The sequence below is a fragment of the Oncorhynchus masou genome, chromosome 26 (assembly GCF_036934945.1).
Source record: "Oncorhynchus masou masou isolate Uvic2021 chromosome 26, UVic_Omas_1.1, whole genome shotgun sequence".
NCBI classification, from domain to species: Eukaryota; Metazoa; Chordata; class Actinopteri; order Salmoniformes; family Salmonidae; genus Oncorhynchus; species Oncorhynchus masou.
Window position 1 is genome coordinate 24,275,994 of NC_088237.1, and position 20,410 is coordinate 24,296,403.

Genomic DNA, 20,410 nt, shown 5'->3' on the forward strand with positions numbered 1-20,410 from the left:
AAATTGGATCTGCGGAGTGCATACAATCTCATCCGCATCCGGGAGGGGGATGAATGGAAGACAGCTTTTAGCACAATGTCTGGTCACTACGAGTACTTGGTGATGCCATTTGGCTTAGCCAATACTCCGTCAGTGTTCCAGGCATTCGTCAACGAGGTGTCCCGGGATATGCTAAGACGGCAGGTGGTCGTGTATATCAACGGCATCCTGGCTACCTTGGAGGATCACATCGCTCAAGTCGGAGTAGTCCTGGAACGCCTCCTGGCTAACCACCTGTTTGTCAAGGCTGAGAAGTACATCTCCTTCCGAGACTACCAAATCAGCCCGCAAGGAGTGAAGATGGACGTCAAGAAGGTAGATGCAGTCAGGTTATGGCCAGTCCCAACCACCATAAACGGGTTACAACGTTTTTTTGTGGTTTGCCAACTTCTACTGCGGTTTCCTCAGGAGCTTTAGCTCCATCGCCGCTCCTCTCTCCTTAAGGGTGGTCCCCAAAGGTTGGTGTGGAGTCCCTGTGTACTACCCACCGGTCTTCTTTAGCTCCATCGCCGCTTCTCTCTCCTCAAGGGTGGTCCCCAAAGGTTGGTGTGGAGTCCCTGTGTACTACCCACCGGTCTTCTTTAGCTCCATCGCCGCTCCTCTCTCAAGGGTGGTCCCCAAAGGTTGGTGTTGAGTCCCTGTGTACTACCCACCGGTCTTCTTTAGCTCCATCGCCGCTCCTCTCTCCTCAAGGGTGGTCCCCAACCGGTCTTCTTTAGCTCCAGGTTGGTGTGGAGTCCCTGTGTACTACCCACCGGTCTTCTTTAGCTCCATCGTCTTCTTTTCCTCTCTCCTCAAGGGTGGTCCCCAAAGGTTGGTGTGGAGTCCCTGTGTACTACCCACCGGTCTTCTTTAGCTCCATCGCCACTTCTCTCTCCTCAAGGGTGGTCCCCAAAGGTTGGTGTTGAGTCCCTGTGTACTACCCACCGGTCTTCTTTAGCTCCATCGCCGTACTACCCACTGGTCTTCTTTAGCTCTCTCCTCAAGGGTGGTCCCCAAAGGTTGGTGTTGAGTCCTGGTGTACTACCCACCGGTCTTCTTTAGCTCCATCGCCGCTCCTCTCTCCTCAAGGGTGGTCCCCAAAGGTTGGTGTGGAGTCCTGGTGTACTACCCACCGGTCTTCTTTAGCTCCATCGCCGCTTCTCTCTCCTCAAGGGTGGTCCCCAAAGGTTGGTGTTGAGTCCCTGTGTACTACCCACCGGTCTTCTTTAGCTCCATCGCCGCTTCTCTCTCCTCAAGGGTGGTCCCCAGAGGTTGGTGTGGAGTCCCGGTGTACTACCCACCGGTCTTCTTTAGCTCCATCGCCGCTCCTCTCTCAAGGGTGGTCCCCAAAGGTTGGTGTGGAGTCCCTGTGTACTACCCACCGGTCTTCTTTAGCTCCATCGCCGCTCCTCTCTCAAGGGTGGTCCCCAAAGGTTGGTGTTGAGTCCTGGTGTACTACCCACCGGTCTTCTTTAGCTCCATCGCCGCTCCTCTCTCCTCAAGGGTGGTCCCCAAAGGTTGGTGTTGAGTCCTGGTGTACTACCCACCGGTCTTCTTTAGCTCCATCGCCGCTTCTCTCTCCTCAAGGGTGGTCCCCAAAGGTTGGTGTGGAGTCCTGGTGTACTACCCACCGGTCTTCTTTAGCTCCATCGCCGCTCCTCTCTCAAGGGTGGTCCCCAAAGGTTGGTGTTGAGTCCTGGTGTACTACCCACCGGTCTTCTTTAGCTCCATCGTCTTCTTTAGCTCCTCGCTCTCTCCTCAAGGGTGGTCCCCAAGGTTGGTGTTAGCTCCAGGTTGGTGTTGAGTCCTGGTGTACTACCCACCGGTCTTCTTTAGCTCCATCGTCTTCGCTCCTCCTCTCTCCTCAAGGGTGGTCCCCGAAGGTTGGTGTTGAGTCCTGGTGTACTACCCACCGGTCTTCTTTAGCTCCATCGCCGCTCCTCTCTCCTCAAGGGTGGTCCACAAAGGTTGGTGTTGAGTCCCTGTGTACTACCCACCGGTCCTCTTTAGCTCCATCGCCGCTTCTCTCTCCTCAAGGGTGGTCCCCAAAGGTTGGTGTGGAGTCCCGGTGTACTACCCACCGGTCTTCTTTAGCTCCATCGCCGCTCCTCTCTCAAGGGTGGTCCCCAAAGGTTGGTGTGGAGTCCCTGTGTACTACCCACCGGTCATCTTTAGCTCCATTGCCGCTTCTCTCTCAAGGGTGGTCCCCAAAGGTTGGTGTTGAGTCCTGGTGTACTACCCACTGGTCTTCTTTAGCTCCATCGCCGCTCCTCTCTCCTCAAGGGTGGTCACCAAAGGTTGGTGTTGAGTCCTGGTGTACTACCCACCGGTCTTCTTTAGCTCCATCGCCGCTTCTCTCTCCTCAAGGGTGGTCCACAAAGGTTGGTGTGGAGTCCCTGTGTACTACCCACCGGTCATCTTTAGCTCCATCGCCGCTCCTCTCTCAAGGGTGGTCCCCAAAGGTTGGTGTTGAGTCCTGGTGTACTACCCACCGGTCTTCTTTAGCTCCATCGCCGCTCCCCTCTCCTCAAGGGTGGTCCCCAAAGGTTGGTGTTGAGTCCCTGTGTACTACCCACCGGTCTTCTTTAGCTCCATCGCCGCTCCTCTCTCAAGGGTGGTCCCCAAAGGTTGGTGTGGAGTCCTGGTGTACTACCCACCGGTCTTCTTTAGCTCCATCGCCGCTTCTCTCTCCTCAAGGGTGGTCCCCAAAGGTTGGTGTTGAGTCCCTGTGTACTACCCACCGGTCTTCTTTAGCTCCATCGCCGCTCCTCTCTCCTCAAGGGTGGTTCCCAAAGGTTGGTGTGGAGTCCCTGTGTACTACCCACCGGTCTTCTTTAGCTCCATCGCCGCTCCTCTCTCCTCAAGGGTGGTCCCCAAAGGTTGGTGTGGAGTCCCTGTGTACTACCCACCGGTCTTCTTTAGCTCCATTGCCGCTTCTCTCTCCTCAAGGGTGGTCCCCAAAGGTTGGTGTTGAGTCCCTGTGTACCACCCACCGGTCTTCTTTAGCTCCATTGCCGCTTCTCTCTCCTCAAGGGTGGTCCCCAAAGGTTGGTGTTGAGTCCTGGTGTACTACCCACCGGTCTTCTTTAGCTCCATCGCCGCTCCTCTCTCCTCAAGGGTGGTCTCCAAAGGTTGGTGTGGAGTCCTGGTGTACTACCCACCGGTCTTCTTTAGCTCCTTCGCCGCTTCTCTCTCCTCAAGGGTGGTCCCCAAAGGTTGGTGTTGAGTCCCTGTGTACTACCCACCGGTCTTCTTTAGCTCCATCGCCGCTTCTCTCTCCTCAAGGGTGTCTTCTTTAGCTCCATCGCCACTTCTCTCTCCTCCCCAAAGGTTGGTGTGGAGTCCTGGTGTACTACCCACCGGTCTTCTTTAGCTCCATCGCCGCTCCTCTCTCAAGGGTGGTCCCCAAAGGTTGGTGTTGAGTCCTGGTGTACTACCCACCGGTCTTCTTTAGCTCCATCGCCGCTCCTCTCTCCTCAAGGGTGGTCCCCAAAGGTTGGTGCTGAGTCCTGGTGTACTACCCACCGGTCTTCTTTAGCTCCATCGCCGCTCCTCTCTCCTCAAGGGTGGTCCCCAAAGGTTGGTGTTGAGTCCCTGTGTACTACCCACCGGTCTTCTTTAGCTCCATCGCCGCTTCTCTCTCCTCAAGGGTGGTCCCCAAAGGTTGGTGTTGAGTCCTGGTGTACTACCCACCGGTCTTCTTTAGCTCCATCGTCTTCGCTCCTCCTCTCTCCTCAAGGGTGGTCCCCAAAGGTTGGTGTTGAGTCCCTGTGTACTACCCACCGGTCTTCTTTAGCTCCATCGCCGCTCCTCTCTCCTCAAGGGTGGTCCCCAAAGGTTGGTGTTGAGTCCCTGTGTACTACCCACCGGTCTTCTTTAGCTCCATACCCACCGGTCTTCGCTCCATCCTCTCTCCTCAAGGGTGGTCCCCAAAGGTTGGTGTTGAGTCCCTGTGTACTACCCACCGGTCTTCTTTAGCTCCATCGCCAAAGGTTGGTGTTGAGTCCCTGTGTACTCCTCTTTCTCTCTCAAGGGTGGTCCCCAAAGGTTGGTGTGGAGTCCCTGTGTACTACCCACCGGTCTTCTTTAGCTCCATCGCCGCTTCTCTCTCCTCAAGGGTGGTCCCCAAAGGTTGGTGTGGAGTCCCGGTGTACTACCCACCGGTCCTGGCAACCATCATTACACGCACCTGTGCTTCATCATGAGGCACACCTGGACTCCATTACCTCATTTATTACCTCCCTGCTATCTGGCACTCCCTTCGGTTCTTTCCCCAGGCAGTATTGCTTGTGTTTCATGTCAAGATGCTACTCCTGTGTTGTATTTTTCCATGTTTGTTATATTAAACTTACCACCTGCACCTGTTCTCGACTGCCAGTGTCTACGTTAGAAGACTGAAATATAATAAAACTGTTTGACAAAGAAAATACTGGATTTTTGTTGTAAAATAAATAAATTAATAATAATTAATAACATTCCACACATGAGACCAAAGAGGGTGCTTTTGATCACTGACTGCAGGAAAGTGGTATGGCCAAGAACACCTTGCCACATACTGCACATGAAACCCATTAACATTATGGTAATCCAGTGAATTTGTGGGGGGGTTCACACACATGAATACATGAGCGGAAGGGTCACAAGGACAGAGTACAGATAATGGACTAAAGTGACCCAACTCCCTATGCCAGTGTGTGTGTGTGTGTGTGTGTGTGTGTGTGTGTGTGTGTGTGTGTGCGTGCGTGCGTGCGTGTGTGTGTGTGTGCGTGCATTTGTATATATGCTTTCGAGGTAAACAACACAGAGGAGCACATCTGAACTTGAATTGAGACACATATCACATAGATAGCAGTGTGTGATTTCCACTAAAGTTTACAGTAACAAGCATGCTGAACTCGCGTTAGGCTTCGGCTCCAGTGTTAACCTAGCTGTGAAAAGAGGGTTCCATGGAGTGGTTGACTGGACGGACAAGGATGGGGCGTTGCTATGCTCTCCACGGGCAGCATAAGAGGATTTTCCGTCCTCGAGTCTGAGCAACTGTCACAAACACTGAGTCACCTGTTCCTGATGCCTTTCAGACACCAGGTCTGGAGTGGGAGAAAGGGGTGATGGGGAGATACCTCTTTCTCAGTGGTACCTATTTCTTTCCCTTTCTCTTTCTCAGCCTCTTCCTTTGACATTGTTTTTTTTTAATGAAGAGAAGAGCCCATTTAAGAGATGTTTTCCCCATTGCAACTTTCTGTCGACATATACAGTGCATTCAGAAAGTATTAAGACCCTTAGAATTTTTTCACATTTTGTTACATTACAGCCTTATTCTAAATGGATTAAATCATTTTTTCCCTCATCAATCTACACACAATACCCATAATGACAAAGCGAAAACAGGTTTTTAGAAAGGTTTGTAAATTTATAAAGAATAAAAAAACAGAAATATCTTATTTACATAGGTATTCATACCCTTTGCTATAAGACTCGATATTGAGCTCAGGTGCATCCTTTTTCCATTGATAATCCTTGAGATGTTTCTACAACTTGATTGGGGTCCACCTGTGGTAAATTAAATTGATTGGACATGATTTGGAAAGGCACAAACCTATTTATATAAGGTCTCACAGTTGACTGTGAATGTCAGAGCAAATACCAAGCCATGAAATTGAAGGAATTGTCCGCAGAGCTCCGAGACAGGATTGTGTCAAGGCACAGATCTGGGGAAGGATACCAAAAAATGTCTGCAGCATTGAAGGTCCCCAACAACACAGTGATCCTCCGTCATTCTTAAATGGAAGAAGTTTGGAACCACCAAGACTCTTCCTAGAGCTGGCAACCTGGCCAAACTGACCAATTGGCGGAGAAGGGCCTTTGTCAGGGAAGTGACCAAGAACCCGATGGTCACTCTGACAGAGCTCCAGAGCTCCTCTGTGGAGATAGGAGAACTTTCCAGAAAGACAACCATCTCTGCAGCACTCCACCAATCAGGCCTTTATGTTAGAGTGGCCAGACGGAAGCCACTCCTCAGTAAAAGGAATATGGAGTTTGCCAAAAGGCACTTAAAGACTCTCAGACCATGAGAAATAAGATTCTCTGGTCTGATGAAACAAAGATTGAACTCTTTGGCCTGAATGCCAAGCTTTACGTCTGGAGGAAACCTGGCACCATCCCTACGGTGAAGCATGATGGTGACAGCATCATGCTGTGCAGATGTTTTTTAGCGGGAGGGACAGGGTGACAAGTCAGGATCGAGGGGAAAATGAACGCAAAGTACAGAGAGATCCTTGATGAAAACCTGCTCCAGACCGCTTAGGACCTCAGACTGGGGCGAAGGTTTACCTTCCAACAGGACAATGACCCTAAGCACATAGCCAAGACAACACAGGAGTAGCTTCGGGACAAGTCTCTGAATGTCCTTGAGTGGCCCAACCAGAGCCCGGACTTGAACCCGATGTAACATCTCTGGAGACCTGAAAAAAGCTGTGCAGCGACGCTCCCCATCCAACCTGACAGATCTTGAGAGGATCTGCAGAGAAGAATGGGAGAAACTCCCTAAATACAGGTGTGCCAAGCTTGTAGCGTCATACCCAAGAAGACTGGAGGGAGTTTGCTTCAACAAAGTACTGAGTAAAGGGTCTGAATACTTATGTAAATGTGATAATTCCATTTTTATTAGCAAACATTTCTAAAATGCTGTTTTTGCTTTGCAATTATGGGGTATTGTGTGTAGGGGGAAAACATGTGAATCCATTTCAGAATAAGGCTGTAACATAACAAAATTTGGAAAAAGTCAAGGGGTCTGAATACTTTCTGAATGCACGGTATGTGGGGCCCATGTTGGAATTGAACCCACTACCTTGGTTGTTGCTATAGCTAGCTCCATGCTCCAGTCAAATGAGCCTTTAACATTCTATTTTGTAAGCTTGTAAAACCCTGTCTGGAAGATGTTAAGACTACAGGCCACAGACTGTCCTATTTAAAGGTACATCCACACAGTTTTTGGGAGCAGAATGGTTTGTACTGTGCATATACTGTAGATTGTACTAAACATTTGAGGAGTATTTCAGGGCCTATGTAAGAAGCTGACCCCGTTGTGTTAGCTACACCCTCTCCCGTGGTGCAGTGTGAGCAATGTTTGTACCTCCCTGAACCTGCCTGTGCCCAAGGCAAGCCAGGCATCCTCCTCAAGGCCATACTTTGGTACTATCTCAAGCAGTTTGTGAAATTATTTTATATTACTGTGGGTTTGTCCCATGGCCACACACAGACACACACACACACACATTTGCAACAGTGCTAGTCTGTTTGGAGTATGTTTAAGTGCCCTCTCTGCCTCCTGCATGTATCTCCTGCACACTGTATTCTAATTCCCCAATCCTCTTTGTGAAAGCGACGTGTGCCACTGACAGAAAACAGGGTTAAGCTGTACGCAGAGAGATTCATAGAGCAGCACTCGACTGGACAAAAACACACTGAGTATCCCATTCTGCTTCTCCTCTATCCCTGCAGGCATTATCTTTCTGTCTTTCTTTCTATCCACCTCTCCCTCCATCTATTAGTCTGGGCCATTTCTCTCTGCCATCTCACTCCTCCCATTCCCACCACAATCTCCCTTCAGGTCAGTGAGTATTAGTTCTCTCACAGGGGCAAGGGGAACGTTGGGACGGCAACGACTCCACGACGACAAGCCTCTCCGGCATCATTTCCACGACGACGCCGTCCCGGCAGGAGCATTACCACGGTGACACCCTCTCCTGACACGCCTAGCAGACACTGTGGGTTGGTTTGCAGGTGCACCCTGCACAGAGACGGGGGAGGGAGGGACATAACTACCTTCTTTCTCTCTCTCTCTCTCTCTCTCTCTCTCTCTCTCTCTCTCTCTCTCATATCTCTCTGAGTATTTTTGTATCTGACCTGGGATTCGAAAACAAAGTTGACGGTAAAGACAACACTGGAGCTATGAGACCAAGATAAGAATGTGTTGAACCAGAGAACGTGTTGTGTCTCTCACAAGTAGCTCTGTTTTTCAAACTCAGGTCCTCAGCTCCTTTGACTCGTCTGGTTGGTTGGCTGAGATCGTTCTAATTTGTTCTGTTCTGTGGGAATTGTTTTGAGCTGGTCCAGTCCCTACGTGACTTGAGTCCACTTGAGGGACGTCACCGACAGAAGGGTCAGAGGGCGACGGTGAGGTCACCGACCAGAGTGAGAGACTGGAGCAAGAGAGCTTGGCAATTGGACTCAACATGGAGGGGTACGGCTACGAACACTTTGGGGTGGATGGAGAGCGGGACAGCCACCAGATGGACTACCGGAGGATCGTAGGGGACACAGAGCTACCCCGTCCCAGCTCCAACCCCTCACCACAAGACGCGGAGCACCTTTTCCGCCTCAGCCCCCATGGGCATGGGCATGGGCATGAGACGGCCGCCCAGCGATACAGCGCCACCCGCATCCAGGCTGGCTTTGGCCCTGAGAGGTGAGTCGGGCAAAGCAAGATTATGGTTAAAGCTGTACTAGAGTACTACTTAGTGAAATAAACTGGCATCCATTTGAAAAGAACAACATATTAGTGAAGGGCCAGGCAAGGAAGATTTTTAGATACTTGCTGAAATGTAGAATAGTTTACTAGCGTAGCAACTCTGGAGCTGACTCATGTTGAAATCCAACCTGAGTTGGAGTTGCACCACAGGGGGTTGGAGGCACCTAATTGGGGAGGACGGGCTCATGGTATTGGCTTGAGCCAATGGTATCAAATATATCAAACACATGGTTTTAATGTGTTTAATGCCATTCCATTTACTCCCTTCCAGCCATTATTATGAGCTGTCCTGCCCTCAGCACCTTCCTGTGAGTTTCACCCCGTTTTGCCCTCAGAACAGTCTCAATTGGTCGGGGCATGGACAAGGTGTCGAAAACGTTCCAAAGGGAAGCTGGCCCATGTTGACTCCAATGCTTCCCACAGTCAAGTTGGTTGGATGTCCTTTGTGTGGTGGACCATTCTTGATATACACGGGAAACTGTTGAGCATAAAAAACCCAGCAGCATTGCACTTCTTGAGACATTCAAACCAGTGGCCTCGCACCTACTAGCATACCCTGTTCAAAGGTACTTAAATATTTTGTCTTGCCCATTCACAATGGCACACATAAACAATCAATGTCTCAATTGATAGAAATCCTTCTTTAACCTGTCTCCTCCCATTCAACTACACTGCCTGAAGTGGATGTAATAAGTGACATCAATAAGGGATCATAGCTTTCACCTGGTCAGTCTATGTCATGGAAAGAGCAGGTGTTTCTAATTTGTTGTACATTCTGTGTATATTTGACTAATAAGCATTCAAGCTGTAGCATTAGTTCCTCCCACTTGTTTTGACTACTTTTCATTACTCTGCTTTCACCATGGTTACAATATGTAAATACAGCCCATTAGTAGTATCAGTTTACACTGCCACATAGCCCTGTGTTTAGCCTGGCTTGTCAATAACCTTGAAGTTAAATCTCCTTGTTAGCCCATAATGAAGCTCTAGGACGCCTGTGTCTTATATGGTTTATGGCGAGTCATTCTGAGGGTGGCCCCTAAACACATTGAAAAGCTATGATTCAGTGGCGTACGCTGATGCCAAAACAACAGAAACTGCCTCAAGGCTATTTTTGGAGTGGCAGGTCCCCCTTATGCCTTGCAGCTAGGGCAGCAGGTGGAGAACTTAATGGGATCGGGTTTGAATCAATGCTTGAAAGAGCCACCGGCTGTGCATAGAGGAATCTCTGACCCATATTGTGGGTGACCCACATTTAAAGCAATGAACTCAAACACAGACACAGTACCCACCAGATCACCTTGGTACTTGTCAAGGCTGGGAAGGCCCTATGTGTTCTGCGTAGTATTGGAGAAGGGGCTCCTGGTATAGTGCCACACAGGGAGTAGACCAAGGGACAATATACATCCCCATGATAAATGTACTTGGGGCGTTGGGGCGAATTGTGTTTTAATGCAGGGTGGATCACTAGTCACCATTACAAATGCATTTGGTTTTATTTGCTCTGAATATCTGTGTGTTGGTTGAGTGCACACAGCGACAGCAGTCCCACTCCATTAAATGCACAGGATCAAGAGTGCATGGGTTAGAATTCCCCACTCTCCAGAAAACGATGGTGACAAGGAAGAACAAAATTTAAATTTATTGCGACATTGCTTGCGTGATGATAGGTTGCAATTGTTTGTCAGTGACTACCGTCAGCCACTGATGGTATTGACAGCAGTGAGCTGTCCGTCCTCCTTTTACAAAGGTGTGTGGTTGTGAGGGAGGTCTACTTCATCTGTCTGTGTATGTCTGTGTACGTGTGTGTGTGATCCTCTTCCCACCCTGAACCATCACAGACATGGGAGAGTGTGGAACTGTTTGGTATGCAATGCTTGTGGATTCACAGATCAACATACAGCATAATAGGCCAAGCCTAAATAATTTAGTCTGATTCTCCCAAATCCGTCAGCTTGAAAGCCAATGGTCTATTGACTTTTGTGCTTTTATTATCTGAATGGTCTTGACAGATGATAAAGGAGGGGGCCATTCTCTCTTTCTGTTTTAAACAGTCTGTCCTGTATTTTAAAGTGAAAGTCATAGGCCATGATATACAAGATAAGAAGGAGAAAATTAGGGTAAATTCCGTCAATGTGTAGCCTCATCTACTGTAAATGTGTAAAATGTGATCTAGGCTATTTAAGGAGGTATGTAGGCAGGCTGGCTCTACTGGTCAGTTGAGGTCAATCTAGACTAGAAAATGCCACTGTCATCCGTATAATTGGTTACTAGTAACTGGTTGCATGTGACTTGTAAATCTGACAGTGGTGCTGTTCAGTTAATACCTCCAAACGTTGCACCTCACTGAACCATCTGAGAATAGTTGATTTGTGGGTTTTTGTCAAAATACAAAAGTCACTTTAGATTGATAAGTAGATAAGCATTATACAAGTTGATTTCTACACATTTGAATGATTTATGATTCTTGATTGATCCAAAAACGGATGGTAGGAGGGCTGTTTATGTGGTTATATTTGGGTTATAAAATGATAATATATGGACATTGGCACTGCCAGAATATAGTGCCAATTTCCCTGTAGCCTAAATGCATGATTTTCTCCTCCAAAAGATGTATGGTCTGCACTCTGCATATTAGGTATATTATTAGGTATATTACATAAATTACAAGGACATAATCTTACTAACCTGTGATTGAGTTGAGACGTTTACCCTCATGTTTTCGTATTCAATGAGCGCCCCACGTGGGAGGAGAGGGGATGTGACGCATCCATTTTCGAAGCTTCTGCGAAAATATTCTTATTATTAACGCGGATACACTAGCAGCGACAGGCAATCAAATTTGGACCAGCCTCGCATCATCACTTGAGTTTGTAGTAGGGGAATTAATTGTGGGTTGGTTCCCTCCATAATAGAGAAAACACACATTGCTTCCGCTCATTTTGGACTTGCTTGCTAGCTACAGCTGGAAAGTTCGCATTTCCGAACACCTTCAACGTGGTCAGCTTCAAGAGGTAGAAAACGGGCTGGAATTGATTTTTTGTTTCACATTTTCTTAACGTAGCTAACATTAGGTAACTGTAAGTAAGACTAAGAACGTGGTGAGGTGGCTAATTACATAGAATACAGAGCATATTCAATAATGAGTTGAAACATGTTAGTTAGCTTGCTAGCCGGCTACCGCTAGCTGACACATGCTCCTGCTGAATAACGCACTGATCATTTTGACCTGCGTGGCAAGAAATTAGATGGCTAATTTATAGTGCAGCTTTGGTGATAAAATACATTGCAAACGATATGTTAAAGACATGATATGATGGATGGAAATCTATAAATACTTAGGCTGCGGACAGTTTGCTAGATGAGTCATTAATCGTTAATATAGCCATGTTTTATTCTCCCCGCATGTATTTTGGGCTCAAGGCATTGCAACCATTGTTAGGTACTCAGCTGTACAGTAGCCAGATAACGGTTGTAAGTGCTAGCTAACTACTGTAGCTAGCTACGGTATTGACAGGCATTGCTCACGGTTGCCTTTCAGCAGCTATCCAGAACACTGTAGGTAGTCTGGATAAATATGTGCTTGAAGGAAACGTTTTTGCTGAACACATCATTGTTTAACACGCTTGATGTCTGTTTTGTTTGCATGGACAGCCACCACAAGCAATAAAGATAAAAAATTGCTCTATTTTCCTGGTGTTTATCCAGTAAATTGTAATATATATATATATATATCTCAAACATGAAAAAATGTAAAGCAACGTGTTTTATTTAACATTAGTGCTGCTGCTATTTTAGTCATGTATATTTACACAACCGTGCATGAAAGGGTTAATTTCGTAAGGCTATATTTTGCCAGCATGCCCCCTCTAATAGAAAGGTTTCTTATAGATGTTAGTGGGTCATCCACATTTTGAAAACGCATAGTCGTTAGGGCGCAGCGTTCTGGGTTTGTAAGTTCGGCTAGGTTTCAGTTTTGACTATTTAAAGAAGTCATGATTTCAGGTTCGATAATAACAACACATAATGAAACTGTGAATAAAATGTCCATGATGGTAGTGGTTGCTTATCACTTAACCATTTATTCACATTATTTTACTTCAATACAATATTTCAGTTTGGTATATTACATTTGTTTTATTTGATGACTATTTCATTTCAAGTTATCTCACCTCTATAGAGCTGCTGTCTGACAAAATCACAATTTTAGTATTTCTTCAATGTAAACAAGGCATAATTTTTTGACTGCTGAATACCAACTGTCAATTTCAGGTAGAGATACTTTTGTGTATGTGGACACACCTTCAAATTGGTGGATTCGGCTATTTTAGCCACACCCGTTGTTGAGAGGTGTATACAATCAAGCACACAGCCAAAGCAATCTCAATAGACAAACATTGGCAGTAGAATGGCCTTATTGAAGCTCAGTGACTTTCAACGTGGCACCTTCATAGGATGCCACCTTTCCAATAAGGCAGTTCAATTTCTGCCTTGCTAGAGTAGCCCCGGTCATCTGTAAGTGCTGTTATTGTGAAGTGGAAACGTCTGGGGGCAAAAACGGATCAGCCACGAAGTGGTAGGCCACACAAGAATACAAAGCAGGAGTGATGAAGCGCATAGTGTGTAAACATTCTGTCCTCGGTTGCAACACTCACTACCAAGTTCAAAACTGTCTATGGAAGCAACGTCAGCACAAGAATGGTTCGTCTGGAGCATCATGAAATGGGTTTCCATGGCCGAGTAGCCACACACAAGCCCACGATCACCATGCACAATGCCAAGCGTTGGCTGGAGTGGTGTTAAGCTTGCTGCCATTGGACTCTGGAATGATGAATCATGCTTCACCATCTGGCACTCCGATGGACAAATCTGGGTTTGGCGGATGCCAGTAGAACGCTACCTGCCTGAATGTATAGTGCCAATTTAAGTTTGGTGGAGGATGAATAATGGTCTGGGGCTGTTTTTCATGAGTGGAGGCTATTGTAGCAGCAATGTGTCCGTATAAATGCCCATAATTTTGGAATGAGATGTTCGACGAGCAGGTGTCCACAAACTTTTGGTTGTGTAGTGTACCTCGTGAAGCAACTGCTCTCCTTTCAAACAAACTTTCTTGTCTCTTTAATGTAGCAAGCTAAAAGAAACACAGATGGGCAAGTAGGCATGCAATGGATTATGGTCATTATAGGTAAATACCACGTTTTCCATGCTAAACTATGGAGAATATTGGCCTTTTGGAAACTACAACTGCCTGCTAAATCGAACAGTTCGGGCTTGATCTCATTTGTCTCTAGAGAAACTACTCAATATGCGCATTGATATCACAGAAGAAACCTGAACGAAATGCCTTGTTTAAAAAATTTTATAATACAATAACAACAAACCACCAGCGTTTTGGGTTAATCACTCAGCACTAATAGTCATTCACGGGCGCAAAGCGTCGTCACCTTTTAACCCTTCATCTATTGATGGCTAATTATATTTGAAAATGCATCGAATGCTACAATCTAATGCCTGCTTGTCATCCTTTTCATTTGACAGCATGGCTGATTACCTGATCAGTGGTGGTACGGGCTATGTCCCAGAAGACGGACTCTCCGCACAACAGCTTTTCTCCGTTGGAGACGGCCTCACCTACAAGTAAGTTCAGTTCAACCACAATACAAATGCCAAATAGAACCGTATTGTACAAGTACGCTCTCGAACTGTCCAAACCTAAGCGCAAGCGATGATGGACGATATGCGGGCGGCGCTTTGTAATGATGGCCAACACGTTTTGAATCGCAGATCTGCTCAACAACAGTCTGTTGTCGCTGATGGTCAAACGGCAGAAGAGCTATGCTCTAAAGGCGACGGGTTGACTTACAAGTGAGTAAAACGGTTGACTTTTCAACCATTTTGACACTATATACACTATACTGTAAAAACCTATTGTCTCCAAACAATGAGTTCATATAGGGGAAGCAAATGATTGTCCCATTAAAAATAGATTTGAATCAATAAGGTACCTTGTTGATGAATTTGGCAGAAGTAAACACCACATTAGCCACCAATTGTATTTTTAATTTTTAGTTGGCTGAGAAAAACACTGATCTGTACAGATGAATGAGTAGGACAGGGGTGGTGGGGGTTGATTGCTTATTAACCTGATCTGTACAGATGAATGAGTAGGACAGGGGTGGTGGGGGTTGATTGCTTATTAACCTGATCTGTACAGATGAATGAGTAGGACAGGGGTGGTGGGGGTTGATTGCTTATTAACCTGATCTGTACAGATGAATGAGTAGGACAGGGTGGTGGGGGTTGAATAACCTATCTGTACAGATGAATGAGTAGGACAGGGGTGGTGGGGGTTGATTGCTTATTAACCTGATCTGTACAGATGAATGAGTAGGACAGGGGTGGTGGGGGTTGATTGCTTATTAACCTGATCTGTACAGATGAATAAGTAGGACAGGGGTGGTGGGGGTTGATTGCTTATTAACCTGATCTGTACAGATGAATGAGTAGGACAGGGGTGGTGGGGGTTGATTGCTTATTAACCTGATCTGTACAGATGAATAAGTAGGACAGGGGTGGTGGGGGTTGATTGCTTATTAACCTGATCTGTACCATAGGATGATATTTGCTTCCGGTAATGATATGACTGTATCTTGAACTTCCTCTGAAGAATCATAGTGCATGAACTGCTATTTGATTATTTGAGACATTCAATCACTATCTAATCAATCTAGTAATGACATCTGACTGCACTCATATCCTAAGGCCCTTTATCTGCTCATTTCATATTCACTTACATTTGTTTTTACTTTCACTGAAGAGTCCTCAATTCACTTTCACTCTGTTTAAAACAAACTTCATTTCAACAAGCGAAGCATTGGGCTGCCCCAATATGGCAGACGGTCATTGCATTGGTATGTTGCCACAGCAAGCTACTTCACTAATTTCACCCCTTTGCCCAAGACTGTTGCCCAAAACTCTGCATCGTTTTGCTTCCTGAACATACCTCTGGCTAGAGGACTTGACAAAAATGCCTATCTGCTATAAAATGCTTCCAACACCTACTTGTTAAAATAGAGTAACATTCACATCCTTGTGTTGATGTTGTAGCCTATGTCTTTTGACTATATGGCTCTGTCCCAAATGGTACCCTGTCCCCTACAAAGTGCATTACTTTTGACTATAGGGAATAGGGTGCCATTTAGTATGGAACCTATGTTACAGATTAAATGGATACCGTAGGGCCTCCCAAGTGGTGCAGCAGTGCTCTGACGAGCCGGGCGCTTGCAAGCTGACACGGTAGCCAGTTGGACGGTCTGTCCTTCGACTCATTGGTGCAGCTGGCTCCCGGGTGAAGCGAGCAGTGTGTCAAGAAGCAGTGCGGCCTGGCAGGGTCGTGTTTCGGAGGACACATGGCTCTTGACCTTCGCCTAAACAGAGTCCGTAGGGGAGTTGCAGCAATTGTACAAGACTGTAACTGCTAATGAAATATCATGAAATTGAGGGGGGGGGGGGTAAAAGTAAAAAAAAAAATCTATATATTCATTCTAAACCGATTATGTGGCGTTTGTGAGAAACAATATTTAGACAACAAGCAGGTACAACTCAACCATTTTGTTTCTTACAGTTGAACCCTAATTGCTGCTGTAAGTTGCGCTGAATAAGAACGTCTGCTAAATGACTAAATGCTATGGTTCAGACTCAACATCCACACAATGGTATTCACTATTTACACTACACATTTGAATGGAGAGTTAGTCCCAGTTCACAGGGGTTAATTGATTAGGCAGTGTGTGTGATACCGGCGCGTCCCTCCACTCCTTAATGAAGCACGTCCTGCTTAAAGGCAAGGCAGAGCACATGACTAGCCCGAGGTACTGTCATGTGAGCGTCTCGGGGGAAGACCTCAGAGGAAGTCTGGGCCCGTATTACCTGTATCATACAGCTGTGTCTCCACCATGGCAACCACAGACAACTGCCTCACAAGCATGGCAACCCAGGACGGTAGCGACAGTGGTTCAATCTCAATTCGTCTTTCCCTATCTCCTCGGCTCCTTTTGTACCGTATTAAAGGAGAGGGTCTAAAGTCACTCCCCTCTGACTTTCTTCTCCAATGTATTTTGAGGGGAGAGGGGATGCAAGGAATCGAAGGCATGATAAATTGAGAAAGCCAGATGTGTTCTCACTGGCTCTAAGGACTACTGGCTTTGAGGTGTTTGCTTACCTGTTGCTGCTGTAATCTGGCAGGCTTACTGTCCACACAAACACGCTGGAGCTGAATACACGCTCCCTTATGAAAGTGTTCGCCAGGGTGAGCTGAGATGCTCTGTCAGGGTCTCAAGGCCATTTCACCAAGCTGGATCAGGGTGAGCTGAGATGCTCTGTCAGGGTCTCAAGGCCATTTCACCAAGCTGGATCAGGGTGAGCTGAGATGCTCTGTCAGGGTCTCAAGGTCATTTCACCAAGCTGGATCAGGGTGAGCTGAGATGCTCGGTCAGGGTCTCAAGACCATTTCACCAAGCTGGATCAGGGTGAGCTGAGATGCTCTGTCAGGGTCTCAAGACCATTTCACCAAGCTGGATCAGGGTGAGCTGAGATGTTCTGTCAGGGTCTCAAGACCATTTCACCAAGCTGGATCAGGGTGAGCTGAGATGTTCTGTCAGGGTCTCAAGACCATTTCACCAAGCTGGATCAGGGTGAGCTGAGATGTTCTGTCAGGGTCTCAATGCCATTTCACCAAGCTGGATCAATATTCTTTCAGCAACTCAACATTTTCTAGTACAGCAGACGATTCTGCTGCATGTTATTATCATATATTACCCCTGTCATAAAGAATTTGTCAATGCAGTCATTTTCTGTCTTATGATCACAGCCACCTAATCATCCTCGGCTTCTAATTAGCCCCATTCAAGCCCCCTCATCTCTCCAACGCAATTCTCCCCCGGGACATTGGTGTAGAAGACAATGTATTCTCAATCCACTTATGTGGCAAAGGGACAAGAAATGAAAAGATTACAATCGTGACATAATTCTTCATGTGTAGTGCAGTGCCTTTGCAGAAGTGTAGAACCACGTTACTAAGTAGTGCTATCCAGGCTTGTGTCAAATTGTCTGCATGAAATTAAGATGAATCAAGTCGCACCCAGCATTACTAGGGCCCGAAGCGGTTTTCATAACAGAACTGTAAGGCAATAGATATTTAAACATTAATAGTATGCAAGACTAGACAGGTAAGTGCACTCTAAATCAGACCTACCCACTTTCTCTACTTAGTGGTTGAATGGGTAGCCTAGTGGTTAGAGCATTGGACTAGTAACCAGAAGGTTGCAAGTTCAAAACCCCGAGCAGACAAGGTACAAATCTGTCGTTCTGCCCCTGGCAGTTAACAGGCAGTTAACCCACTGTTCCTAGGCTGTCATTGAAAATAAGAGTTTGTTCTTAACTTCTTGCGTCGAGCAATCCCAATCTCCGCAACGTTAACTATTCTGGGATCCTATTCAAGCTCATTTTTAGCTTTTCAACCATAGCTAAACAAGCATTTGTTAACTATTCATGAAAATCGCAAATGAAATGAAATAAATATATTTGCTCAGATGTTTTCAAGACTCTCAGTTAGATAGCAAATGACAAAAAATATTTTTGTTAACAACACTGTCATCTCAGATTTTCAAAATATGCTATCTTTTGAACCATAGCAAAACAAGCATTTGTGTAAGAGTATTGATAGCTAGCGTAGCATTTAGCGGGCAACATTTGCACAAAAACCAGAAAAGGATTCAAATAAAATAATTTACCTTTGAAGAACTTCGGATGTTTTCAATGAGGAGACTCTGTTACATAGCAAATGTTCAGTTTTTCCTGAAAGATTCTTTGTGTAGGAGAAATCGTTCCGTTTTGTAAATCACGTTTGGGTAGCAAAAAAAAACGAAAATTCAGTCATCAAAACGGCAAACTTTTTTCCAAATGAACTCCATAATATCGACTGAAACACGGCAAACGCTGTTTAGAATCAATCCTCAAGGTGTTTTTCACATATCTCTTCATTGATATATCGTTCGTGGATGTCTACTTTCTCCTCTGAATCCCTTGGAAAAAGACTTGCAGCTGAAGATGACGCACCAATTTCGACGGAGGACACCGGGCGGACACCTGGCAAATGTAGTCTCTTATGGTCAATCTTCCAATGATATGCCTACAAATACGTCACAATGCTGCAGACACCTTGGGGAAACGATATATCGGGCAGGCTCATTCCTTGCGCATTCACAGCCATATAAGGAGACAATGAAAAACAGAGCCTCAAAAATCCTGCTCATTTCCTGTTTGAAGTTTCATCTTGGTTTCGCCTGTAGCATCAGTTCTGGGGCACTCGCAGACAATATCTTTGCAGTTTTGGAAACGTCAGAGTGTTTTCTTTCCAAAGCTGTCAATTATATGCATAGTCAAGCATCTTTTTGTGACAAAATATTGCGCTTAAAACGGGCACGTTTTAAATAGCGCCCCCATAGATGTAAGAGGTTTTAACTGACTTGTCTAGTTAAATAAAGGTAAAAAAAAAAAATGGTCATAACCGTTTGGCTCATGCTGGTTGGGGTTTGGTCTGGCTAGTGAGAGCTGATCCAGAACCAGTGGAGTTTTGTGGTTTCCTTAAATGCTGGCAGATATTTTCTCCTCTGCCTCCCTGTGCCAGACTGTGTTGATGTTTGTGAGGTGTCTGGCGGTTGCAGCCGGACCCCTCCCTGTCCCGTTTGGTAGACATATTTTAGGCCCCATCTCTTCACCCACACAGGCGGAGGAGAGAGAGGAATGGTCTGACGGATGATAAAGGACAGGGGGCCATTCTCTCTCTCTGTTTTTGTTTCTCTCGCTCGCTCCTCCCGTTCTGTCTGCTTTAGAGCCATTCTCTCCTGCTCTCCTCCATCTTATTCTGGTTTTCACTTTTTCCCCATCTTTCTCTCTCTCTCTCTCTCTCTCTGACAAAGACTCACTTATTCGTCTCTCCCTCTATCCAGTCTGTCTGTTTTCACACCCATCTGCCAAACCACCAGATCCACCCATCTGTGAAAAACACATCATCCTTCTTTTTCCCTCTGTCTCATGCTCTCCACCGCTCTCTCTCTGCCTGCCATTGCGTTCATACAGTGTAAGAAATGAAATTGAACACAAGATGCTTTTGTCAAGCACTGGACTAACAGGGTGAGACAGTGTTTCTCTTTAGACTAGAGTACAAGGCAAAGGGAAGGGGCAGCTTGATCAGCGATCACTAGAGGGCGAACTTATGAACGTACAATTTTTGGGATCAAGACATTTTCCATTAGTTCTTAACGCAAACTCACTTGTAGTTTAGTTTATTCAAATTTATATCACAGGCAACTTTCGGGTCAGACTTCTCAACCATTGCGAGAACTAGTTTTCCCTATATTGTTACCAGGCTCGGTCAAAGTGGCAGTTCTGGGGGCTAATTTGCAACTATTCCCCTTTTGGCTTTCAACACTTCCTGCTATGGACCCAACTCCAACATGGTGGAGGTACTTGTAAACGTTGAAATTGGGTGGGAAAAAGGGTGAGGGGTTTATAATAGGCCACATCTGACCCACTGTCACCAGTTGGCTGGCAGTTGCATTGCACTGCACTATGAATCTTGTAGTCCTCTTGTCTTAAGCCATCTTTCTTTAGTCATGACAACCTGTGAACCTTGACCCCTGACCTTTTGCTCTGTCTGTCTTTCAGCGACTTCCTGATTCTGCCGGGCTTCATTGATTTTACCTCAGACGATGTGGTGAGTAGTCCTCTCTTCTCTGATTGTCAAGACCTTCCAGAAAGCTAAGACAATTCAATATAGGTTTTGAGCGACAGACTACC

The 20,410-nt window shown here is 46.2% G+C and overlaps 1 pseudogene; it reads left to right on the top strand.

Moving 5' to 3' along the window:
- Positions 1 to 8,043: 8,043 nt before the first annotated feature.
- Positions 8,044 to 20,410, top strand: part of LOC135515087 (inosine-5'-monophosphate dehydrogenase 1b-like) — a 28,715-nt pseudogene continuing 16,348 nt past the window's right edge.